The sequence below is a fragment of the Petaurus breviceps genome, unplaced genomic scaffold (assembly GCF_028583685.1).
Source record: "Petaurus breviceps papuanus isolate PSGF00001 unplaced genomic scaffold, PetGlider_PUasm1.0 355, whole genome shotgun sequence".
In the NCBI taxonomy this organism is placed as follows: domain Eukaryota; kingdom Metazoa; phylum Chordata; class Mammalia; order Diprotodontia; family Petauridae; genus Petaurus; species Petaurus breviceps.
Window position 1 is genome coordinate 1225469 of NW_027186289.1, and position 27110 is coordinate 1252578.

The 27110-nt window shown below is 43.5% G+C and overlaps 3 pseudogenes; all 3 read right to left on the minus strand.

The window, feature by feature from the left end:
• Positions 1-531: 531 nt before the first annotated feature.
• Positions 532-27110, minus strand: part of LOC138168153 (zinc finger protein 420-like) — a 43351-nt pseudogene continuing 16772 nt past the window's right edge.
• On the minus strand, positions 20781-22526 carry LOC138168182 (zinc finger protein 717-like; annotated as a pseudogene).
• The window catches only part of LOC138168138 (zinc finger protein 665-like), a 552079-nt pseudogene continuing 547494 nt past the window's right edge, over positions 22526-27110 (minus strand).

Consider the following 27110-nt stretch of genomic DNA (forward strand, 5'->3'; position numbering starts at 1 on the left):
CCAAGTGGTGTCAAACCCATTGGTGAGTTGGGGGGGGGGCAGATACCCCAACTGTGTGAAGACTTCCCCTGGAGGAACTTGGGTGGATGAGAACAGTTGGTTCCAATGGCCATGAAGGCACCTGAAGTGGTGCTGTGGAGCACTGAGAGCTTGGTGAGACATCAAAGACGCCAAAGTCATCCAATGCATCTCTAGCCATCACCAGTCCAGTGGTAACCACTAGATCTCTGAACCCAACAGGTCACAAAAAAGGGATGAAGATCCATATAAAAACACAAAAAGGCAGTGTCTGTTTGCTGTTTCAAAGACCTGGAATCAAAGATGGTGCCCATATATCAGGAAATGATTGAACAAATGATGGTCTGAAAATATAATGGAAGATTATCGAGCCATGAGAAGTAATAACAGGCACAGCATCAGAGAAGGCAGGGAAAAGTAGTTTGACATGATAAGAGAGAGAAGTGAACAGAACCAGGAGAATATATTCTGTAGCAAGACGGACCAATCGAATGAACAACCACGACTCCAGAGTGCTGGTTCCCCAAATATTTTATTGTCAGAACTCCTTACAAGAACAAGAAAACCTCGTTGCAAAACTCTGCAATTTTTTAGTCTACTGCTCATAATATTCTTTTAAATTTATGCATTAAACACTTATAAAATAATGGCCTAAATAAGCTGCACCCTCCAAAACCCCAAATTAATCATTTCTTTCCCCTGTGTAATGATAGAATATGAAATTTTACTCTAACTTAAATTATGAAAATTTCCTGGGGGGCTTTTTGTAAGCATTTTTTCTAATCTCGGAAGACCCCATGCTGAATATTATCTACAGGATTTCAACTTCAAAACTTTACAGAATTGCTGAATAGCAATAGCGTTTTGAAAATGTTTTATTTGTTTTCAGTTTTTGACATACACTTGTATCACATTTTGAGTTCCAAATTTGGACCCGCCCCCTTTTTGCCGCTCCGCATAGTGGGGAGCAATCCCATACCCCAAACCCACTAACCCAGATCCCTTTCAGGCTAATGTATTAGAATAGAATAATGAATTAGAATAATTCACATTCATGATCCACATGAAAGTTTCTCAAACAGCTTTCAACAAACCACCACTACTCCATACACAATAGCTACTAGAGGAGGAGCTCTGCCTGCCTCAAGCCTCTCCTCATTCTGGTCCAGGCCCAGTCATTTTCTTGAAGCCCAGGTCTCAGCATGTCACCTCCCTCCTCCACTCAAACTCCCGTGGCTCCCTACTGTTTCCAGGAACAAATACCAAATTCCGTTTGGCATTCAAAGCCCTGCATAACTTGGCCCTCTCCCACAACTCCAGCCCCCTACACCTTTCTCCCCATAGTTACTTCCTCCTCCATCCAGTGACACTGGCCTCCTGGAGGTTTCATTCACAAGGCCCTCTAGCTCTGAGCCCCCAGCATTTTCTCTGGCTGTCCCCCATGCCTGGAACACTCACCACCATTGCTCTGAACACTGACCATCCTGGCTTCCTCTAAGTCCCAGCTAAGTTCCTGCCTTTGGCAGCCAGTCTTCTCCAAGCTTCTTAATAGCAGGGTCTTAACTCTGCTCATTATGCCCCATCTATCCTGTGTATAGCTCACTTTGTACAGATTTGTAGGTTGTGTCCCTTTATACCAAAAGCTCCCTGAGGGCAGGGACTCTTGTTTGCCACTTTTTCTATCTCCAGGGCTTGGCATAGTTCCTGGCACAATGTGGTCACACAATGTGGTCTTCAGTCCTGTGTGACCCTTCCAAGGAACCTCTGCCAGAGGCTTCATTTGGCACCTTGTCTGATGACCTTGCTGTCCTGCCCTCAGATATGGAAACACCTGATAAACTAGGGTCACCCCCTGCACTGATTGGAAGGGGGTCCGTATTGACATTCGTATGATAATCATTTTTCTTTGCTTATTATCCCATTTCCTTTCTTAAAAGACCCACTGACTTAAAGCAATATGATTAGATCTCAAATAGAAGAATATGTTTTACAACATACACTGCAATTGGTTCAAGAAAATGGGTTTCCTCTGTGGTATGGAGAAATGTACGTGAATTTCCCTTGGGTAAGATCTGAGACTCTCTGTCTCTGACTTGGTCTCTTTTTCTTTCTTCCTCTCTCTTTCTCAGCTGAATCATCTATATGTGTTAGCCAACTGACTTTACTATGAGACTGATGATCCAAGGTATGATAGTCATAAAAATAGCAGTTATTTCCATAGTGATTAAATGTTTGCAAAGCATTTAGCAAATATTGCTTAATTAAATCCTCGCCTCAACTCTGAGAGGTATATGTCCTTATTATACCCATTCTACAGATGGGGAAACTCAGACAGGATTAGGTGATGACTTACCCAAGGACACACAACTAGGAAATACCAGAGGCTGAACTGGAATTCAGGTCTTGTGGTTCCAAAGACAGGGCTTCATTCTCAGTGTCACTTAGCCACTTAAAGAAAGCATTACAGAAATGAATGTCCAACAGGCGCCAAGACATTTGAAGAAGGATTTTTTTCTCTGAGCCATCAGCAGGAAACAAAGTACCAATTAATGGGGAAATGGCTAAAGAGATGAAGTCTATGCATGCCATGAAATACTGAGGGCGGATGCTAAACATTAGGGTTTTGGTGGAAAATCCCTACATATATAGGGTTTTATGCAAAGGATGAAATTTCGGGATATTTATTGAAGTCTCTTGTTGGGAGGTCTAGCGGAGTCTGTGCTGCAGCAGGTGGCCTTCCCTTGGTAATAAGACCCCAAAGTTTTGTCTCCAAAGTACGGTCAAGCATGAGCTCTAGGGGAAGACGTTCCAACATCCATTGCCTTTATCCACCTTTATATGAACAGGAATAAAGTCATCTACTGATCCGCCTCCTCCAGAGAAAAGCATGGTCCACATGAAGACATTTCTAAGGTTTCTCTCCACAGTGAATCCTCAGATAGAAAGAGCTGATCTCTAGCGGAAAGCCTACCCACAGAGACTTGCTCCTCTGAATGGCTTCTCTAATCCCGAAGACGCTCTGAATTCCATCTGAATGATTTTCTCTATTCATGACAAAGATCAGACTTGTATCTCATGAGAATTCTGAGATGGGAAATAGGACATGACTGTTTTATGAAGGCATAAACACCTTGATTACATTCATACAGTTTCTCCCCAGTGTGGAAGCTTTTGTTACATATGTTAAGAGTGGTAACTAAAAGCTCTGACTCATGCATGACACTCATGAAGATGGTCTCCAGTGCGGATTCTCTGATGATTAGCAAAATCGGGGCTCAGTGGGAAATCATTCCACATCGAATACATTCATAAGAGTTATCTTCAGTATCAATTTTTTGATGTACAAAAGTTCTAGAGCTCTGTGTGAAAGACTATCCACTTTCATTACATTATTGGGTTTCTCCCCAGTGTGAATTCTCTGATGTAAAGCAAGATGATAGTTCCCTGTTAAAGACTTTCCGCATCAATTATATTCAAAAGGTTTCTTTCCAGTGTGAATTTTCTGGTGAGTAGTAAGATTGGAGGATGATCTAAAAGTCTTTCAACAGCCTTCTTGCTTGTGTAGATTCTCTGATTTGCAGCAAGAATGCATCTCAGAAATCTGACCTCAGACACTTAACACTTACTAGCTGTGTGACTTTGGGCAAGTCACTTTACCCCAATTGCCCTGCATGACCATACTGCAAAAAAAAAAAAAGTGTCTCTGAGCAAAATCTTTTCCATACTAATTACATTCAAAAGGCTTCTTTCCAGTGTCAGTTGCCTGATGGGCAGCAAGATGGGACCTCTGTGTGAAAGTCTTTCCACAGTGATTGCATTCAAAAGGTTTCTCTCCAGTGTGGATTCTCTGATGTGCAACAAGTTTGCCCCTGAATGAGAAAACCTTTCCACATTGATTACATTCAAAAGGTTTCTCTCCAGTGTGGATTCTCTGGTGGGCAGCAAGATAGGAGCTCTTTCTAAAAGTCTTTCCACACTGATGACATTCATATGATTTCTCTTCAGTGTGGATTCTCTGATGGGTAGAAAGATGGCACTTCTGTGTGAAAGCCTTACCACATTGATTACATTCATAAGGTTTCTCTCCAGTATAGATCTTCTGATGTACAGCAAGATTGCCCCTGTTTGTGAAAACCTTTCCACAGTGATTGCATTCAAAAGGTTTCTCTCCAGTGTGGATTCTCTGATGTGCAACAAGATTGCCCCTGAATGAGAAAGCCTTTCCACACTGATTACATTCAAAAGGTTTCTCTCCAGTGTGGATTCTCTGATGGCCAGCAAGATAGGAGCTCTGTCTGAAAGTCTTTCCACATTGATGACATTCATTTGGTTTCTCTTCTGTGTGGATTTTCTGATGGGTAGAAAGATGGCACCTCTGTGTGAAAGCCTTACCACACTGATTACATTCATAAGGCTTCTCTCCAGTGTGAATCCTCTGATGTACAGCAAGATTAGACCTCTGTGTGAAAGTCTTTCCACATTGATTACATTCATAAGGCTTCTCTCCAGTGTGGATTCTCTGATGAGTAGTAAGACTGAAGCTCTTTTTGAAAGCCTTTCCACATTGACTACATTCAAAAGGTTTCTCTCCCCTGTGAATTCTCTGATGACCAATAAGGAGAGATCTGTAACTGACGGCCTTCCCGCATTCATAAAACTTCTCCCCAGTATGAATCTTATGAGATCTATTAAGATCTGAGTTACAACAAAAGGCCTTCCCACACTGAGGATAGGCAGATCTTTTCATCCCAGGGTGAAATCGAGCCTGGCAAGGAGGAGATGAGTGATGGGAAGAGGTTGCTTCCCATTCATTATATTCATAGGACTCCTTTCTAATGGGAATTTGCTGATGAATAATGGGCTTAGAGTGCTCACTCAAGGCCTTCCCATCTTTACTACTTACACAAAGCATTTCTCCAGTATCACTTTTCTGATGTCTCATGAGGTCTGAACTCCAGCTCAAGGCCATTTCCCACTGATTACCTGGACACACTGGCATTTCAGGAGCCTTCTCATGGGACTGAAAAAGTCCTACATGTTCAATAAAGCATTTGTTGTATTCACTAGCCTGAACACAGTCATTTCCTGAGGTCATTTTCTTACAGTGATTTAGGATACAAGACTGTCTCAATCTCTTTCCAATTTCATCCAATTCATAGTCACTCTTCGGATTTTTATCTAGCTTGATATTAGAGTTGTGGATTTCTCTCAACTTGAAGTCCCAAGGACCATCACTCATGAATCTCTGCAGGTCACGTTGGTCCAGAAAAATTCCATGATTTCTAGTCATTTCGTTGACTTCAATCCTGGTCTCTACATCTGAAGAAAATAAACAATCAAACAAATAGACATCAAATGATATACACATATACACAATAGCAATGGTTGCTGTAGACTTATGCAGCTCATGACCTTTTCATCACCAACTTAAATGCAACAAAAATTTGTGTGCTCTTGGAGCAAACGTTGGCATTCAGTAGACTGTATCATTGTAAGGAGAAGAAACAGACAGACAGCAAGAGGGACAAACAGAGGGCTGGACCCATCAGACTCATTCCCTCCAAGCTAAACATTCACAGCCAACAAAAGCAGCAGCCACAAGGGAAGATGGCTCTCAGTCTTAACGTCAGCAGAGTAGAGGGATTCTCCGCGCGAGAACGGTTTGTTACTAACTTGGGGAGAAAACTGAGCCAGCACAGGGCTTGCAGTACTCCAGCAGAGAAGAACTGAGGAGCTGTCAGAGCTTTGTTGGACAGAACCACGTTTGCTCATCTGGCCCAGAACATCTGTAAATATCCAAACTGGTTTGACAAAAATGATGGAGAAATGCAAAAGCTGATGTACGATGAAAACTCTACAGGGCCCACCAGTCTCTGGGTTTGTTTTCAGAGCTATACTCCCAAGGGTTATATACTATCTGCTATCTCTCCCTGCATGGCTTTGTTGGTGATATATGGGAGTGCTGATTCCTATGGGTTTAAATTACACCCTGCTACTTTGCTGAAATTATATGCTTTAATAAGCTTTTTGACAAAGTCTTTGGGATTTTCCAAGCATATTATCCTATCATCTACTAAAAAAGTAGGGGTGACTAGGTGGTGCAGTGAATAAAACACTGGCCCTGGCAGTCAGGAGGACCTGGGTTCGCATCTGGGCTCAGACACTTAACACAAAAAATAGCCATGTGACCTTGGGCAAGTCACTTAACCCCAATTGCCCTCCAAAAACAAAAGTAAGCTTGATTGCCTATTCTGATTATTTCTATTTCTTCTCTTATTGCTATTTATTTCCAATACAACATAGAAATGAACATTGTATTTGATCAAAAGCTTATTCTTTAGCTATTGCTATAACCATATGGTTTTTTTGTTACCTAATATTGATATAATTACTTATGAGAATAATTTTCTGTAAGTTCAGGCATCCCTCCAATCCCTGAATAAGTCCAAATTGGGCTCAATGTGCAATCTTTGTAAAATATTGTGGTTATTATTATTTTATTTAGGATTTTTGCATCCATATTCATTGATGAAGTTGGTCTATTATTTTCCTTCCCTTTTTATTCTTCCTAGTGTGGGTATCAGTACCATATTTGCTTCATATAAGAAGTTTAGAGTGCCTCTTATTTGCTTATTTTTCCAAATCTTTCATTTAATATTGGAAATAGTTGATCTTTAATGTTTGGTAAAATTCCCTTTCTAATTTCTAATCCTGGTGAGAAATTCATTTATGGCCTGTTTAATTTCTTTTTCTAAAATAATTTTAATTAGAATTTCTAGTTCTTCTTCTGTTAATCCTATGAGAATAAGGTTCTAGCTTTACCCACCCTCACTCCCACCTAATTCCAAGAGGATTCATTTCCATGTGATAACTACTCCCTTTTACCTCTCCCTCCTTAATTTGATTTTTTACCTCTTAAAACACCTGCTGACATGCAACATCTCCTCCTGCCGGGGTAACTCCTGGGATTTTGTTCTTTTTCTTTTCTTAACATACTTTGGTATTCAGTTCAGACACTCTGATACATATTCCATAAATAGTCATGAAATGACACTTTGATCATATTCAATATGAAGAAGACCTTACACAAATGGTCCATTTGGCCCATGATAGTATTCTTTACAACCCATCACAGGTTTCCAATGGTGCTGAATCCACAGGCCAATGAAATAAACTATTTCCACCTCTTTGATAAAAAAAAATTTTTTTCAAATGCATGTAATGAAACAAGAATTTCTGTAACATAGTATAAACAAAGATGACTGCACAAGAAACTGCAAATCTACTCTGGAGAACTTCCTATTCCTTTCAAATTTAGGACAGAATTATATCAATGTCTTCTTTTTTCCACCACCTTTCAGAGTTGGCTACCATTACATACAAATAGTTAAGTATGTGTATGTGTGTCTGTGTGGGTACACACAGTTTCAGACACCCTGCTTTCCAGTTTTCCCAACAAATTTTTTTTTACCAAAAAATGAATTCTTATGCTGACATATTGTCTTTTACATTTCTCAAATAAAGATTATTATGATTATTTGCTGCTGTATGTCTACACTATTCCATTGATGTTTCCATTTCTGATCCAGTAGTAGAATTTTGATATTTATTGCCTTACAACAGAGGATAAGATCTGTTACTGCTAAAGTTCCTTCCTTGACATTTTTTCATTATTTCCTTTGATATTCTTGCCTTTTTGTTTTCTCCAATCAATTTTCTTATTAATTTTTCTTGTTGAGTTAAAAGGGCATTGAATATATAAAGCAGTTTTGATAAAATTGTCATTTTTCTTATAATTGACAGTGCCTATCAATGAACAATGAATACTTTCCCAATTATTCAAATGTGATGTAATTTGCATATAAAGGTTTTTATAATTACTGTTTTTGTTTTGGCAGTTGGATTCCTATGTATTTTATACTGCCTAGAGTTTGAGGCAATTTGTTTTGTTCCTTTAAGGGGATTCTTGGAGAGCCTAATATTTCCTGTCCTATTCTGCCACCTTGCCAGAATTCCCTTCCATTCTTTTTAGCATGACATTTTCAGGGAAGTTGTTAGACATTTTCGAGGAAGAGGAATATGGCTTGTAAATTATTTAACTTGAAAAGGTGACAAGCCAAGGCCAAAGTGGATGGAGAGTTGGTGCATGTAGAAGACTGTGCACTCCATAAAGTTTCTGTGAGTGAGATATACCAGGATAGGAATCCCCTTTGCCACTTGTTAATTGTAATGTTAATTATAAGGCCAAAATTTTCACATCAGAAAAAAAGAGAGAAAATGGTCCTTACCCAGGGACAGCAGGGTCTGGACATTCTCCAGCATGACCTCCTTGTACAGCTCTTTCTGAGAATGGTCCAAGAGGCCCCACTCCTCCTGGGTGAAGTCCACGACCACATCCTTGAAAGTTACCAACTCCTAAGCCATGAAAAATCACATGATTTAGAGCTGAAAGAGAGAAGCCAGAATTTATCCAGTCCAACCCTCATCAATTTAGAAGAGGAAACTGAAGCCCAGACTAGGGAAAGAGAATAGATTTGCCTAAAACTCATATAACCTTTATGAGGGTCAGAGCCAACACTTGAAAGGGAGTATGGAAAAAAGCATTTTACATTTGATGTGAGAATCATGATGGAATGATAAGAGCTAGAAAAGTCTTACTAGACAGTGTATCTCCTGATGTAATTATGGACAAGATATGTGCTCTATGAGTGACACGCAAGAATCTGTGGAGGAGAAAGTGAGGTCATGAGCAATTCCTCCTGTGTCCTAAGTTACATATTAAGAACATTCTTGGGGGCGGCTAGGTGGCACAGTGAATACAGCACCGGCCCTGGAGTCAGGAGCACTGAGTTCAAATCCAGCCTCAGACAAGTAACACTAGCCGTGTGACCTTGGGCAAGTCACTTAACCCCAATTGCCTTATTTTACTCCCTCCAAAAAAAGAAAAAGAATATTCTATGAAGAGTTTGAAAAGTTGGTAAACACTGTGCATTCTGGGAGAAAAAAAACAAGTTAAACAGTGATCCCTGAGCAAAGAACAAAGAAATGATCAAGTCAATTTGCTAAAAATCTGTAATAAAGTCTGAAGTAGAGACAAGTATGAAAAGATTTCTAAAGAGAGATTACTCACAATCTGGGCTCAGCTGCGTGTTATAAGGCTGTTTCCAGCCAAGTGAAGAAGAGGGGTCGAGATGACATTGGATAAGATCAGTCACACTCAAACACCTTCCACCATTGCTTTATGAGTGCTATCAGTTTTTTATGGAGTACATTCCTTCATTTTAGTATTTAATTATAGAGAAATAAGAGGAAGTAAAATGTAATATTTTTATCAGCTGGGGCTGGAGATTGCATTAATTTATAATAAAGACTTTGACAGCTTATGAAAAATAAATAATTTCAACATTCTGCTACAACTCGAGAACACTGGGGTGAGAGTTAAGGAATCAAGAGAATGAGAGTGGAGGCAGAGATGATGAACGTCCAAGAAAGTGACTGCTTCTTCACATCTGTCCATGCTTGGGAGGGCTCATCCATATTTCCAATCGGCTACATGCGAAACATGTGCTTGGCCAAGGCACTTGGCGTTTGATGCTTTTTGTTTCTAGCAGAATGGGATGCTTCACTGCTTGGGAAGCTGGATTATTGTGGAGCGACACTTTTAACTGCAGGTTAAATCTCTTCCCCTTTTCTTCATTTTGATTCTGTTTAAAACATCTGATGTTCCTTGTATTTGTACATTTCACTTAGAGCTAACTTTATTTCTATATTGGACTTCTGAGCAATTAGAAAATTCTTTAGTTTTTTTCCTGATAGTTTTCTCTAGGTGTTTTGAGTCAGGATTCTTCATTGCATTCCATTCACCCATAAGGTGATCCCTGTAGGAAGGCCATGCTTTTCATCTCTGCAATCCCTAACTTGTCCTTACCAGAAGGTCTTGCCCATCTCTTTCCTTCCCCCTCCTCCCACATTCTCTCTTCCCCTCCACGGGCTGAGCTCATGGACACCAACCCTCCACATAAGGAGGGGTCAGCTCACACAGGTCCACGCTTGCACCTTGGGGCACTACTTTGGAACTTCTCACTGACTTTGCCACCACGCCCTAGCGGCTTTTGCCCAAAATCTCTTCCTTTGGTGTGTTGTCTGAAAGTGTAATCTCTATGGGGACAGGGCAGTCTTCTTTTCTCTTTGAATCCCCAGGCCTTAACATAGCTCATGAGATTATTCATTTGTTTTGGTGTGTCTGTTTCTTCTAGAACCCATCTGAGATTTCCTGAGCAGAGATCCAGGAGTGGTTTCCCATTTCCTGCTCATCCTCCTTTTAGAGAGGATGAACTGAGGCAAACAGAGTTAAGGGACTTAGGTGACTCAGGATCACACAGCTAAGAGACCAAATTTAGATTCATGCCCAGGAGCCTTCCTGATTCTAAGCCCAGCGCTCCATCCACTGGGCCACCTTATTGCCCTCTACTTACTCCTTAACCCTTTACAAAGCTTAGCTTTCATCCTTCCTTTCCTGTAAACTCTCTGCAAACTGAGCATTGATACTTTAATGGCCAAATATGACAGACACGATTCTGTAAAATTTGCATTTAGTCAGAGGTTGCACTCTGGGATCCAGAAGGCCCACATGGCCTGAAAAACCCAGGTTCCCCACCCCTGCTCTAGACTGATTGCATTCAGATTTCAGGAGTCATTTTGATCCAATGATGTTCTTCATTCTTATTTTTATAATTTCCAAAGAAATGGCCTTAATACCAAATTTCAGGAGTATTTTTCATGAAGGTATGACCCACCTATAGGGGGTAAAACATCCCAAGTATCCATGTGACTTTAGAGGAGACCACATCATAATTTAATTTAGGACACATTCAGTTCCATTTGGTACCAGGACCTCAAAATATAGGGCTCACTCCTGTGGATGAGTCTACTGCCAGTGTTCTTGTAACAGTCTTTCTGCTTAGAAGTAGAAAGGACCCAGTCCCCAAATAGGATGAAGTAGGGAGAATGGGAGCTGATGGACAGATGAGGGAAGAGGAGCTCCCAGGGGGAACCAGGGTTTTGCATTTTGGTTCAGGTAGAATGTGAGCTTTGGAGTGGAAGCAGGTGCACCAGGGCTAGGACAAGGTAGAAGAGGGGTCATTGCCATGGCCATGACACTGCAGCTGATGGAGACCAGTGATTGGAGTAGAGAAGAAGGCAGGGGCCGAAGTTCTTGTCATGCGTGGGAATGGAGGAAGAGGATGATCCTGGGGCCTCAGGACTGAGACAGAAAGAGACTGGTGGGCCTTCTCAGAAAGGCCTTGGTTCCCTGAGGCCCTTAAGGCCTTCTTCTGCTTTCCATAGGGCCCACCTTTCTAGGCAACTTCTGCCTTGTGCTCCTGGACCTCCTGGCAGACTCCTTGGCTGGAAGAAGACTTTCCTGGAGATAAAGATGTCTCCTAAAAATGCAGGGCTGGGCTTGCAGTTCCCAGGTAGGGCTGAGCCAGGAGGTCAGGATGGCCTACCTGTATTCTAAATGATCAACCTTCAAACACCAAGAAGTGGTCTTTGATGCCACCTTCAGGCCATGATTCCTGCTTCACTCAGCCCCGCCCCTTCAGAGGCCATACTCTCTTTCAGGGGGAGACCTCTCAGTTGGTCCAAATCTCGTTTCCCTACTGCTACTTTCTGGCCATCTTTATCCAACCCCCTTGCATTCTCTTTGTTCCTTTAATGCTGGGAAGCACAATCACACCTTTGGCATTTATATTCCTCAAATCCAAAGAGTGAGGCTTTCATATGGTAGGAGGGTAATGGTTTTAAAAAATGAATGTTTTAGAAAACATGACTGACTCTATTTGATGTTATCCTGGCTGTTCTGAGGTCAGTGTCCTCGGTGTCCCCTTCAGTACCTCCCTTCCCCCAATTTCCTTGAGAAAACTCATAGGACTTACCTTCTGTCCTGTTATTCTAAGGCACAAAGTACTTAGGAAATGCTCATTAACGGCCTAACTAATCAAGCCTCTACCAGTTTCTTTGGACTGGTGTAAGTAGCAATGCTAAAGACCTTTGTACCAGACCTTTCTAACTCTAACTCTAAATTCAAATTTTCCTTCTTTTCCAAAAATGTCTTTTCCTTCTCTCTGTCCCCTAACCTTTTCTTACCCCAAACATCTTTGTAAGCCTGCCTACAAGACCTCAAAGGGAGGGTCATGTAGCTCAGGAGAAGAGCCTGTCTCTGTCCTCTCTGGAACTATGAGACACACACCTCCATCAGGAATGCTGTCACACTCTTGAGTGGATCAATGAACCACAGTTTCCTGTCTGTCTGTGACCTGTGCTCCCTTATTCTGCCTGTCCCTGGCAAGGACCCTAATAATTTTCCCCTTAGGATCAAATGAGACAATATTTATGTGGCTCCTGGCACATAGCTGACACCATGGAACCAGCCCCTCAACCCTTTCCAGGCTCCTTTCATCTTGGTCCTCTTGTGGTCTCTGAGCCAGGGACAGTGGCCTCCTGGCTGATCCTTGCCCAGGAACCTCCAGCCCCTGACCCTGAGCCTTCCTGATGACTGTCTCTGAATCTTGACCTGGCCTCTCCCCTCACCTGGGCCTCCTGGCTTCCTTCACATCTCAGGTAACATCTCCCCTGAAAACAAGCTGTTCCTGGTCCCTTTCTCTCTCATAGGGTCAATGATTTGCCAGTCTGTGCCTCCTAATGAAATTCATTAGTGAGCCACCTGCTTTAATGGCAGTGTCTCTGGACTGCTGTTTCTGTCATTCTCAGGGCAGAGACTGGCTCAGAAAAATCCTGCTAACCCCTCCACCTTCTGCCAGGACCCCTGTGCCCACCTGCCCTCCACCCCACCCAGAATGGATGTTCCTCAAGGACAGAGGCTTTATTTCTCTCCCTTCACAGAGTGCTTTGTGCTTTCCCTCAGCAAGCACACACGTCTGAGTACACAGGTGTGTATGGGAGCCAGCATGAAGCAATGGCCAACAACCCACTGCCCACTGGGCTGAGAATCCTGAGTCCTGGGTTCAGATCCTGCCCCTGCCATTTATCAAGTCACTGTCACTGCCAGGGCCTCAGCTGGGGAGGCAGGAAGGCCCTTCTAGGACCCCAAGCACATCCCAAGCTTTGCTTACTTAACATTCCTTCACTGAGTCTTCATTCCCATTCACTGTGGGCCCACCCCTGGGGCCCCAGCAGAACTGGGTTCAAGAACACAGGGCATCCATCCCTGGCAGGGGAATGTGGATGCAATTATCAAGACCTGAGGTCCAATCAGGCCTCAGACACTTGTTGAGTGTGTGACCCTGGGCAAGTCACTTCCTCTCTGGCTTCCTCAGTTTCTCCTTCTATAAAAGGGGATAAAGATTCCTTGGTTCTCTTGGATTCCACCTGTGTTGATGCTGGTCAGGTCTGTGGATAGATCGCACTCACCTGGGAGGAGGGTCTCTGGGCCCGAGGGGCCATTCTCCTTAATTCTAGGCTCTCCCCTAGGAATAGGCTTTGGTCCTCAGCAAGCTGAGCTGGGGAGAGAGAAGAATCTCAGGGTGAGAGAGAAATTTGACTTTGCCTTCTCTTCCTAGGGTGGATGCTAGAGTGACAGAACGGGGGCTGTCACAGCCCTTACAAAGGCCCTGCCCTGTCCTCAGGGGACAGACTGAACCACAGGGGCAGGGGGGCAGGAGGGGCAGGCTTAGAGTGACCTTCTGAGCAGGAAGAGGACTTGCCCCCTCCAGAATTCCTTCTGTTTGGCCTCATGCCCCTCCCCCATCCCCCTTTAGGGACCCAGGAGGCAGAAGGGGCTTGGGAGCCCAGATGGGAGGAGACCAGTCAGAGCCTCAGCAGCCTCAGACCCAGAGCTCTGCCTCCACCTGACACTGAGGGTGAGAAGTGTGGGTTAGTCAAATGTGATCCAATGGTAAAACCGGGGACGGCACCTTTGGGATGTGACAGGAGGACACTCAGCAAGGTCAGAGGGGGAAGATGAGGCACAGGGCAGCCAGCAGAAGTGGAGTGCAGGGAGGGGCCCTTGTGCAGACCTACCTGGCACCTGCACGTGCAGAGAAGGCTCCCAGAAGGCGAGAGATCTCAGCTCCAGGGAATGTGGAGAGATCTCTGTTCTGAGGGAAGAAGGCAAAGAGACCTTAGCTCCAGGGGAAGAAAGTAGAGAAACCTTAGCTTCAAAGGAAGAAGACAGAGAGACCTGGAAGGCTCTGAATCAAGAAGATATTGATTATTAATAATCATTTTCACACCTCATATCTGTCTGCCTGAATAGAAGACCCAGTCCAAACTCTACCAAGGCACTGTTACATTCATTTGGGGAAAGTTAGTTGACACTCTTCTGTAATAATATGGCCATTTTCAAGGAGGCCAATTTAAAACCCTATGCCCAATATGAAGGGGATATTATGTCATCTACCTGTAAGAGGGGATATCATGGGATCTTGTTTTGCTTCCACAAAAGCTATTGGAAGATAATCAATAGCTGTGGGAAGGTCACCTGTCTTACTGTACTAAAACCCAGGCCTTCCTGGAACTCTGACAATGGCCAGAGGGATCTAGAAGGGTGGTGGTGGGGCACATAGGTCTGACCTTAGAAGAGGTCAGGCCCTTTATAATCTACATATATTAAAGGAATGTAGGATGTGTAGAATGACATGTGGAGTATGAGAAATTTGACTGTATATATAGAAGGAATGTAGACCATAGATATAGAGGGAAATAAAGAAGGATTTGAGGAATTTAATGAACGCTAAGTCTCCCAGAAAGGACAAGGCTTGTAGACCATCACTCCTGCTTCTGTGTCAGTGTGGGGGTGTCCCTAGAAAGCACCATACTAGTTTCCCAGCTGAAAGGATAAACAAACTCCTTCCTCTGCACACTGTTTCTGAGTTCTTTCAGTGAGCGGGGATTTGTTTTAAGAGGTACAACATGTGAATCTTCCTAAAGGTTCCCCCAAAAAAGGGAAGCAGTGATCATAGGAAGCTCATCCCAGTCTAGCTCCCTGACCCTACCTGGAAGGTTCTGTGATCCCCACAGTGGCATTGAGGGGTATGCCACATGGATCGTCTTAAGGGCCCCCAGGGAAGCAGTGGACAGCAGAGCTTCAGGCTCACTCCCTGACCCTACCTGGGAGGTCCTGTGACCCCCAAAAGTGTGTTTCTCACATACCCCAAACCCCTAATTCTACAAATCGGGAAATGAGGAGATGAGATCTCATACCAGGGTGCTTTGGCCCTCCCAGTTCTTCTTAGGTGATTCCCCCTTCCAGGCACAGACTCTGATGGGGTACCTGGGGTCTAGGTCAAACCAGCTAGTAAAACCAGTCCTTTCCCACCCTTGAGCTCTGCCCCTTCTCCCTATCCCACACTCCACCTAGGCAACACCCGGTGACCCCTTTGTTCTTACTTAATCTCTTCATTTCTTCTGGGCCTGGCCCACACCCTCCTTTGTTCTTGCCTTTTGTCTCCTTCAACCTGGCCCAAATCTTATCTAAACTGTCTATTCACATGCTCCCCTTGGTCAGCTCTGACCTTTGTCTATGCACTGAGGCCCCTCCAGTCTGGTCAACCCTGACAATGGCAGCCCTACTCTTTAAAGGTAAAAGCATGTACCCCTCTCACTGGCAGGTCCCCTAAAGGACTCTTGCCCACTGTAATGACATAATAATAAACTTTCTCAACTCTTAACTCCAAGCAAGGCTGAGCTGAATTCTTTCCAGACGCCCTTGTGGGTTTCCTGGTCTTGGATGAGATCAGGGTTCCTGCTGAACCTATTGGGATCCTGTCCCCCATCAGCTCCACTCACTGGCCTTTCTGCCCCTTCCCCGAACTCAAAGAGAACACTGTCCCCAAGCTCTGCTCCCTCCAACATGGAAGGCTCTTCCAGTCTCCATTGGCCCTTGGCATCCTTCAAGGGGGAGTACAAGCGCTCCCTTCTGCAGGCCTGCCCTGTTTTCTTCCTCCATCCCCAGCTACTCATCCCTTCCTCTCAGAGATTACCTTACATCTGTCTCCTGTCTCCCTCATTCATCCATAGGTTAGGAACACAGAGCCAGGCTCAAACTCAGGAAGGCCAGGTCCAAGCCTGGCCTCAGATAGCAGTTGGCAGAGACACCTTCAGCAAGTCACTGAGAAGAGATGAATGGCCTGGAATATTTCTGAGATCCAGGCTGGCTCAGACATCCAGGATCTGGGATCATCTCCCAGCAGACAGGGCATCCAGCCCCAGAGATCTCCTCCACATCCATAAATTATGTGGCAACATCCTTCCATTAGAGGGTAAACTCCCAGACAGCAAGATTATGTCCAGCAATAGGCAGAGTTTGGGACTCTCTACTGAGAAATGGATCAACTGGTCTATTTACCCTACACTGAAGGAAAAACTCAGAGCTGGAGTGTGGGGAAGGGGGAGTGAGATTTGGATGGGAGAAATCCTGGGGGGAACCATTAGGATTTCTAAAGTTTTTGAAAGCTATTATCCCATTAGATTCCCCCAACAAAAGGGAGAGGCTCCTTTGTTGCTTACTAAAGAAAACAGACCAGATGGGATCTGGGGTTCCTGGATAGGAAGAACTTGGGTAAATGCTATGGGGCAGCCCAAGGACCTGGGTGGGGAGTCTCAATGACCAGGAGTAGCCCCATCCCCTCCTGGTCCTTCTAAGACTAAGAGGAGGTGGGGAGAGGAAGAGGGTGGAGGAATGTAGGGTCAGAAAAATTTGGAAGAGGAAAATGGAATTCCAGAATCCAGAAGTGGGGGGAGGGGGTAAGGGAAAGGGAATGAAGGAAAAACAAATGCTAATACAAGTGAATGGAGGAAGGTCATAGGCCAGAGAAAAGGTAAGGACCCCACACCCATTCTCCCCTTCCCTCTGCAGTGGGGGACTCAGCAGTCAAAAAGGCTTGGATTTTCAGGGAGAGGTTTCCAAAGGCAGTGCCTGTAATTAGCTGGGTTACCGGGGGCCGGTGCGGGGTTTGGGGTGTCAAATCTGCCCTTTGGTCCTAGAGTCCATAGCACTGACTGCAAATCCTAGAATGTATTAATGAAGAGCTGAATAAATGACTTTTCACTCATTCATTCATTCTTTCACTGGGAGAGATAAGAGGAATTGAGAACCAAGGTCCTGGTCCCCAGGCAGAGGCAGTCACAAATTCCCTGGCTCAGGGGACCCCAGACCCTGCCCCCTGGGCACTGAGAAGTCAGGCTGAGCTGGGGCAGAAAGGGGGCCCAGCACCAAGGCTCCTGGGCTCTATGAAGGAGGATCCTCAGAGATCACCAACGTCCCTGCCCCCTCAGCCAATGAGGCTGAACAGGGCAATCAATCCATAAACGTTAATTAAGCACCTACTAGGTGGTGAAGTGGACAGTGTCTGCTCTGGAGTCAGGAAGAACTAAGTTCACATTCCAGCCCCAGATACTATCTGTGTGATCCTGGGTAAATCACTTAACCTTATTTGTCTCAGTTTCCTCATTTGTAAAAAGGAGCTGCAGGAGATGGAAAACCATTCTAGTATTTTTTTCCAGGTCCCTAAAAGAATTCCAAGACCCAGACACGAAGGAAAGCCTCTAAAATGACAAAACAAACAAGCAAAAAAACCCTCCAGCATCTTCTATGTGCCAGGTTCTTGGAACAATTTTTGAAAATATGCCAATGCTGGGGGAAGGAAAGGAGGGTATTTTCTGTTTGTTCCTTTAAACATGGGAAGAGAATGACCAGGAGGCCAGAGCCTGTCCTGAGAAAAGGGCAGAGCACAGAGAAGTGAGAATAAAAAGAGCCCACAGGAATCTAATTAGCCTGGGAAAACTGGAGAAAGCTGGTGGTTGGATGGGGATTCATTCAGGTCCCCACAAAGTGTCTGAAGGATGCTCCCAATGGAGCCTGTCCCCGGCGTGGCTGGGGAGCTGTCCAAGGTAGGAGAGTAGCAGGGAACCAGGGAACTGAGCTGGGACAGAGGTGGTTTCACAGGCTGGAGTCCATTTTTCAAGGGGCCAGCTCTCCAAGAACCCTGGGCTAGAGCCAGAGGGGCCCTCAGAGTTCCAGGCCCTCAATTGTCCTGGAGAGACAAGGATGAGAGAGGTCAATGACTGGTCAAGGGTCTCAGGGGCATTAAGGAACAGCCAGGATTCCAGCCTGGGACATAATTTACACCAGTAGGGAATTCCAAGATCACTTTCTGCACTCTAAACTTGCCTTTTTTTTTTCTGAGTCACTTTCCAGATCACAGGAATGCACACATATTTGACACCTGAAAGTCAGAGATCACCAAGTCCAGCCCCTCATTTTACAGAGAACGCTGAGGCTCAGTAACTTAGTAGCCAAGGCTGAGTCCCCTCTGACTTGTCCTAACTAAGACTCTGGGAAAGTCACTGCAGTTCTCAGCCTATGTTTCCTCATTTCTGTGAAATGGGGATAACAATCTCTACCTGGTAGCACACGTGTAAAGCACTGCAGAGTCTAGTAGTGAGAACTGAGGGAGCTAAATTCGAACCCAGGTCTATTCCAAATGCAGAGCTCTTCCACTCCCCCACCAGGCAGTCTTCCAGCATGGGGAAGGGGGCAGGCTGCTGGAGAGTTCTCTCTTGGGAAGAAGGGAGGATTCTTGGGGAGGGGGGGCAAGATTAAAAGGATGCTGAAAAAGGCTTCCCTTCCTGGTCCTGTGGTGGTCTATCTACCAAAGGAGGTGGGAGGAGGGCAGATAATTGTGGGGCTGGGGAGACCAGAGTTTGGGAGGAGAAGGGAGGGTACCTAAGAGCCCAACTTACTTTCTCTGGCCAAAGACTCCATGTTCTTTGATGTCTTCAATGTCTGGGTAAAGAGTTGAATGAAGAGAGAGGACTACTGCTCTCTGGAATCTTTCCTACAATCTTCCATAACTCCCACTATTTATTTCTCTTCTCCCTCCACCCCTTTGCCTTCCTAGCCAGGCAAGGTTCAACTTGACTCCTCCCAGCCCAGGTGTGTGTGGGGAGATGGGGGGAGGGTGGACCATGCAAAGCTCCCTCTACCCAGCTGGGGTCACTTAGGTGGCCTGGGGTCAGTACTGTCCCCCTCCCCCAACAATGCAGAGGTGCCTCCAAGCAAAGATCCCTCCTTCTCTTGAGGTGGGGAATTTGATCCCATACCTGCCCCCCACCCCCAAAGAATCAGATTTAGGAGTCCCAGAGAGATCTCAGTTGTTCTTCTATGTCTGAGGAGAGGAGACAGAGACCAATAGCCAGCTCTCCTCCCCACTTACCCAGGACCCTCTCTGCCGAACCAAAGTATGAATTACAATCATTCACCTTTATACTCCACATTAAGGTTTCTCAATCACCTTTGCACAAAACACTATCACTTCACCCCTGGACTACTATACTAGGTGTGAAGGGAGGGGTGTGCCTGACCCATGTCTCTCCCAATTCCAGTACAGCCCCAAAATCATTTTCCTAAAGTGCAGGTCTAACCATGTCACCTCCCTCCTCCACTCAATAAACTCCAGTGGCTCCCTATTGCTTGCAGAAGCAAACATAAAATGTTCAGTTTGGCAGTCAAGGCCCTGAATAACTTGGCCCTCTCCTACCTTTCCAATCCCCTTACACCTTTCTCCCCTGCATTTCCTCTTCCATCCAATGACACGGGCCTCCTGAAAGTTTCTCTCACAAGACCCTCTGTCTCCTAGCATTTTCTCTGGCTCTCCCCCATGCCTGGAATACTCTCCACCTTCTGCTCTGACCACTGACCTTCCTGGCTTCCTTTCAGTCCCAGTTAAAATTTTGCCTTTGGCAGCAAGTCTTCTCCAAGCTTTTTTTTTTTTTTTTAAGCAATCGGGGTTAAGTAACTTGCTCAAGGTTACACGGCCAGTTATTTGTGGGTGTGGTGCTGAGTATCTGAGCCCAGATTTGATCCCTAGGTCATCCCGACATGGAGCTGGTGCTCTTACTCGCTGAGCCACCTGGCCACCCCTAAGCAATTGGGGTTAAGTAACTTGCTCAAGATTACTCAGCCAGGTGTTGTGGGTGCTAGTGTCTGAGCCCAGGATTCGATCTCCAGGTCATCCCAACACTGGAGCCAGTGCTCTTACTCGCTGTGCTACCTGGCCGCCCCTCCAAGCTTCTTAATAGCAGGGTCTTAACTCTGCTAATTATGTCCCATCTATCCTGTGCACAGCTCACTTTGTACAGATATATAGCTTGTCTCCCTTTATACTGTAAGATCCCTGAGGGCAGGGACTGTTAGCCACTTTTTCTATCTCCAGGACTTGGCATAGATCCTGGAACAACATGGTTACACAATGTGGTGTTCCCTTCTGTCTGACCCTTCCAAGGAACTTTTGCCAGAGACTTCATTTGTCATTTTGTCTGATAACCTTGCTGATATATCTGGGGATATGGAAAATCTGCTTAACTAGGGTCACCCCCTCCATGTAATTACATTCATATGATAATCATTTGTCTTTGATCATTTCCCCATTTCCTTTCTGAAAAAGACCTACTTGGCTTAAAACAACATCTCAAATAAACAGTATGTTTTACATCATACATTGCAATTGTTTGAAGAAAATAGGTTTCCTCTGTGGTATTAAGAATCTTAAGCAAATTTCCCTTGGGTAAGATCTGGGATTCTATGTCTCTGACAGTGTCTCTTTTTCTTTCTGTCTTCCTCTCTTTCTCAGTTGAGCTATTCATGTTTTAGCCAATTGATTTACTATGAGACTAATGGTCCAAGGAATGACAGTCATAAAAAATAGCCAGTATTTCCAAAATGAAATAATGCTTCCAAAGCATATAACAAATATCATTTAATTAAATCCTCACTTCAACTCTGGGAGGTAGATGCCTTTATTATCCCCATTCTGCAGATGGGAAAAGTTAGGCAGAATTAGGTGATGTGACTTGGCCAGGGACATACAAGTAGGAAGTACCAGAGATGGAACTGGAATTCAGGCTTTGTGGATCCAAGTACAACACTTCATTCCCCGTGTCCCCTAGCCCCTTAAAGAAAGCATTATGGAAATTAATGTCCAACAGGTACCAAAACATTTAAAGGAATTTTTCTGCTAGCAAAAAACAGGAAACAAAGTGAATACCATCTCATGAGGGAATGGCAAAGGAAATGAAGTCTACGAATGTCATGAAATATTGAGGAGGGATGATAAACATTAAAATTTCAGAGAAAAATAATTACATGTATAAGGTTTTATGTACAGGATGGAATTTGCGGATATTTAATGCCGTCTCTTGTTGGGAGGTCTAATGAGTCTGTGCTTGCAACAGAAGGCCTTCCCTTGGTAATTAAATCCCAAAGCTTTGCCTCCAGCAGGATTTCTCCAAAGTACAGTCAAGTAGGAGTTCTATAGGAAGCCCTTCCCACATCCATTGCCTTTATCTACCTTCATTCCAGCAGGAACAAGGTTGTCTACTCATCACCCTCATCCAGAGAAAAGTATGGCCCCCATAAGGACATTTCTAAGATTTCTCTCCACAGTGAATCCTCTGTTAGAAAGTAAGAGAGGATCTCTAGCTGAAAGCCTTCCCACACTGTCTCCACAGGGAGCTCTGACTTCCATGTGAATGCCTTTCTTCCTGACAATGATCAGATTTCTATCCCATAAGAATTCAGAGATGGAAAATAGGACATGATTGTTGCCTGAAGGCATCACCCTTGATTATATTCATAAGGTTTCTCCCATGTTTTTCTCCTGTTGAATGAAGTGTTCTGCTTGGTACCACAAAGCCTGAATTCCAGTTCAATCTCTGGTACTTGTTACGTATGTTAAGAGTGACAGCTAAAAGCTCTGACTCATTCATGACACGCATGAGGTTTGTCTCCAGGGGGGATCTCTGATGTTTAGCACAATCTGAGCTCAGTGGTAGATATCGTTCCACACCAATTTCATTCATAAGACTTCTTTTCAGTATCAATTTTTTGATATATAACAATAGTGGAGTTCGGTGTGAAAGACTTTCCATATTAATTACATTCTTGGTTTGTTCTCCAGTGTGAATTCTCTGATATAAAGCAAGATAGTAGCTCTCTGTGAAAGACTTTCTACATTGATTATATTCAAATGTCTCTTCCAGTGTGGATTTTCTGATGAGTAGCAAAATTGGAGGATGATCTAAAAGTCTTTCCACATTGATTACATCCAGAAGGCTTCTTGCCTGTGTAGATTCTCTGATATGCAGAAAGAATGCATCCCTGTATGAAATCGTTTCCACATGATTACATTCAAAAGGCTTCTTTACAATGTGGATTTTCTGATGTGGAGCAAGATACCACCTCATTGTGAAAGCTTTTCCATGCTGATTACCTTCAAAAGGCTTCCCCCAACATGGATTCTCTGATGTGCAGCAAGATGGGAGCTCTTTCTGAAAGTCTTTCCACAGTGACTATATGTTATAGTAATGTAAATTTCTAAGATCTTCCCTGCCCCCAGGCTTGAGTGCACCTGGAGCCTCTTGTGGCAGGCTAGTTTCTCAGGAGATACTTTGTGATTGGGCAGTGAGTCAAGAAGGTTGGTACATTCTCTGAGTCAGGAGAAGGCTATATGAAACCTTGATGTGAGGCTTTGCTTTGAGAAGTGTTGTGTGATTTGACCAGATGAGACGCTGGGCAACCGTTGAGAGCCCCCTGGTTTTGAAAACTCAGATGTTGATGCTTCCCTCTCTGGTAACTGTGATTTGGTATGGATGGAATGGTTGGACAGTTTGGAAGCCTGTCTGCTTGATCTGTTTCTCTGTCTTTTAACTTCTGTCTGTATACTCTGAAGTTCAGGGTGCTGACGTTTTTCCCCTGAACTAGGTAAATGATATATGTTTGATTGATTAAAGCAAGCTTGTTAACCCATTTTGAGTTGCTTTCCTTTAGAAAAGCAGATCTAAGAGCCTGTGTTGGCAGCCACCCTGGGGATGCTGGGATGCTTGCTGCTACACTATATTAAAAAGGTTTCTTTCCATTGTGGATTCTCTGATGGGCACCAAGATTTTACCTCTTTGTGAAAGTCTTTCCACCTTGATTACATTGAAAATGTTTCTCTCTGCTGTGTATTCTCTAATAAGCAGCAAGATGACATCTCTGTATGAAAATCTTTCCAAACTGTACTTTCAAAAGGTTTCTCTCCACTGTGAATTCTCTGATGAGCAGCAAGACGTGTGCTCTTTCTGAAAGTTTTTCCACATTGACTACATTCAAAAGTTTTCTCTCCACTGTGTATTCTCTGATGGGCCACAAGATATGGCCTCATTGCAAAAGCCTTTCCACAATGATTACATTGAAAAGGTTTCTCTCCACTGTGGATTCTCTGATGGGTTGTAAGATTGGAGCTACTTCTGAAAGTTTTTCCACATTGATGACATTCAAAAGGTTTCTCTCCACTGTGGATCCTCTGATGGGCAGCAAGACTCCGCTTTGTTGTGAAAGCCTTTCCACACTGATTACATTCATAAGGCTTCTCTCCAGTGTGAATTCTCTGATGTACAGCAAGATTGCCCTTGTCTGTGAAAGCCTTTCCACAGTGATTACATTCATAAGGTTTCTCTCCAGTGTGGATTCTCTGATGGGCGCCAAGTTTACTTCTGCTTGTGAAAGCCTTTCCACAGTGATTACATTCATAAGGTTTCTCTCCAGTGTGAATTCTCTGATGGGTAACAAGATAGGAACTTGTTCTGAAAGTCTTTCCACATTGATTACATTCAAAAGGTTTCTCTCCACTGTGGATTCTCTGATGTGCAGTAAGACCTTCTGTGTCTCTGAAAGCCTTTCCACACTGATTACATTCACAAGGTTTCTTTCCTGTGTGGATTTTCTGATGAGCAGCAAGACTGCCCCTGTCTCTGAAAGCTTTTCTGCAGTCATTACATTCATAAGGTTTCTTTCCAGTGTGGATTATCTGATGGGCAGCAAGATGGCATCTCTGTATGAAAGCCTTTCCACATTGATTACATTCAAAAGGTTTCTCTCCCCTGTGGATTCTCTGATGGGCACCAAGATTTTGCCTCTTTGTGAAAGCCTTTCCACATTGATTACATTCAAAAGGTTTCTCTCCACTGTGGAATCTCTGATGGGTAGCAAGATAGGAGCTTGTTCTGAAAGTCTTTCCACATTGATTACATTCAAAAGGTTTCTCTCCACTATGGATTCTTTGATGTGCAACAAGATATGGCCTCATTATGAAGGCCTTTCCACAGTGATTACATTGAAAAGGTTTCTCTCCACTATGGATTCTCTGATGGGTAGCAAGATTGGAGCTACTTCTGAAAGCTTTTCCACACTGATGACATTCAAAAGGTTTCTCTCCACTGTGGATTCTATGATGGGCAGCAAGGTTCCGGCTTGTTGTGAAAGCCTTTCCACATAGATTACATTCATAAGGTTTCTCACCAGTGTGGATTCTCTGATGTACAGCAAGATTGCCCCTGTCTGTGAAAGCCTTTCCACATTGACTACATTCATAAGGTTTCTCTCCAGTGTGGATTCTCTGATGGGCACCAAGTTTGCTTCTGCTTGTGAAAGCCTTTCCACAGTTATGGCATTCATAAGATTTCTCTCCAGTGTGAATTCTCTGATGGGCAACAAGATAGGAATTCTTCAGGAAAGTCTTTCCACATTGATTACATTTAAAAGGTTTCTCTCCAGTGTGGGTTCTCTGATGTGCAGCAAGACTGCCCCTGTCTCTGAAAGCTTTTCCACAGTGATTGCATTCATAAGGTTTCTCTCCAATGTGGATTATCTGATGGGCAGCAAGATGGCACCTCTGTATGAAAGCCTTTCCACATTGATTACATTCAAAAGGTTTCTGATGACCAATAAGGAGAGATCTGTAGCAGACAGCCTTCCCACATTCATGACTTTCATAAAATTTCTCGCCAGTATGACTCTTATAAGATTTATCAAGATCTAAGTTCCAATCAAAGGCCCCCCCCAAATTGAGGATATGCATAACATTTCATTCCAGGGTGAAATTGAGACAGGCAAGGAAGAGATGAGTGATGGGATGAGGTTGCTTCACATTCATTATATTCATCAGGCTCCTTTCCAATGGGAATCTGCTGATGAGTGATGAGCATAGAGTTCTGACTCAAGGCCTTCCCATCTTTACTACTTACACAAAGCATTTCTCCAGTATCACTTTTCTGATGTCTCATGAGGTCTGAACTCCAGTTCCAGGCCATTTCCCATAGATTACCTGGACACAATGGCATTTCAGGAGCCTTCTCAATGGACTGAAAAAGCTCTTCAATAAAGCCTTTGCTATAGTCACTATCCTGAACACATTCATTCCCTGAGGTCATTTTCTTACTGTGACTTAGGATAGAAGACTGTCTGAATCTCTTTCCAACTTGATCCAATTCACAGTCACTCTTCGGATTTTTATCTAACTTGGGATTACAGTCATGTGTTTCTCTCAACTTGAAGTCCCAGGGACCATCACTCATGAATCTTTGCAGCTCATGGTTTTCCAGAAAAATTCCACGATTTCTGGTCACCTCATTTACTTCAAACCTGGTCTCTACATCTGAAGAAAATCAACAATCAAACAAATATACACCAAAAGATATACACATGTAAGTATATGCAATAGTAATGGTTGCTGGAGACTTATGTGGCTGAGGAACTTCTCAACACCAACCTAAATGCCACAAAACTCTGTGTGCTCTTGAAGAAAACATTGGCATTCCCTAGACTGTGTCACTGTAAGGAGAAGAGACAGACAGGCAGTGAGAGTGACAAAGGAGGTGTAACCGCAGAGTGCTGGACCAATCAGAGCCTCATTCACCCCAAACTAAACATTTACAGTCAACAAAAGCAGCAGCCACGAGGCAAGATGGCTCCCAGACTTAATGCCAACAGATTCATGATTCTCCATGGGGGTACAGTTTATTACTAACTTGGAGAGAAAATGAGCCAACACAGTGTTTGCAGCATTCCAGCAGAAAAGAAGTGAGGAACTTTCAGAGATTTGTTGGACAGCACCACATTTACTCATCTGGGCCAGAATACTTGTGAACATCCAAACCAGTTAAATGATGAAGAAATGCAAAAGCTGATAAACAATGAAAACTCTACAGGGCCCACCAGTCTCTGGGTTTGTTTTTGCAGTTGTATTCCTAGGAATTATATACTGTCTAGAGTTGTTTTAAATTGGGTATCTCTAACTATCTCTTCCTGCATGGTTTTATTGGTGATATATACGAATGCTGATGATTTATCTGGGTTTAAATTATACCCTACTACTTTGCTAACATTATTAACTGCTTTAATAAACTTTTTAATTGAGTCTTTGGGATTTCCAAGTATATCAACATATCATCTACCAAAAAAGTGAGTTTGATAACTTCATTCCCTATTCTGATTACTTCTATTTCTTCTCTTATTGTCATTCTTAGTATTTCAAATACAATATTGAATAGTATAGGTGATAGTGGGCATCTTTGTTCCACACCTGATCTTGCTGGGGAGGCTTGTAGCTTATCCCCATTACAAATAATGCTTGCTGATGTGCTTAGGTAAATGCTTTTTTTATGAAGAAAAATCTATAAATACCTATACTTTCAAGGATTTTGAATAGAAGTGAATGTTGTATTTGGTCAAAAGCTTATTGTTTAACTATTGATATAACCATATGATTTTTTATTACTTACTGTTATATAATTATGTGAATAATTTTCTGTAACTTGAACTACCTCTCCATTTCCTGTATAAATCCAAATTGGGCTCATTGTGCAATCTTTGTAACATATTGTGTTAATTCCCTAGCTAGTATCTTATTGGGGATTTTTGCATCCATATTCATTCATTAAACTGGTCTATTATTTTCCTTCTCTTTTTTATTCATCGTGGTGTGGGTGTCAGTACCACTTCTTTGTCCATTTCCCCAAAGTGTTGATTTAATATTGGAATTGGTTTATCTTTAACGTTTGGCAAAATTCCCTTTTTGTTTTATCTGATGCTGATGGTTTTTCCTCAGGAAGCTCATTTTTGACCTGCTCAATTTCTTTTTCTAAAATGTTTACTTAGATATTCTAGTTCCTCTTCTGTTAATCCCATGAGAATAAGGCTCCAGCTTTACCTGCCCCCACTCCCACCTAATTCCAAGAGGATTAATTTCTATGTG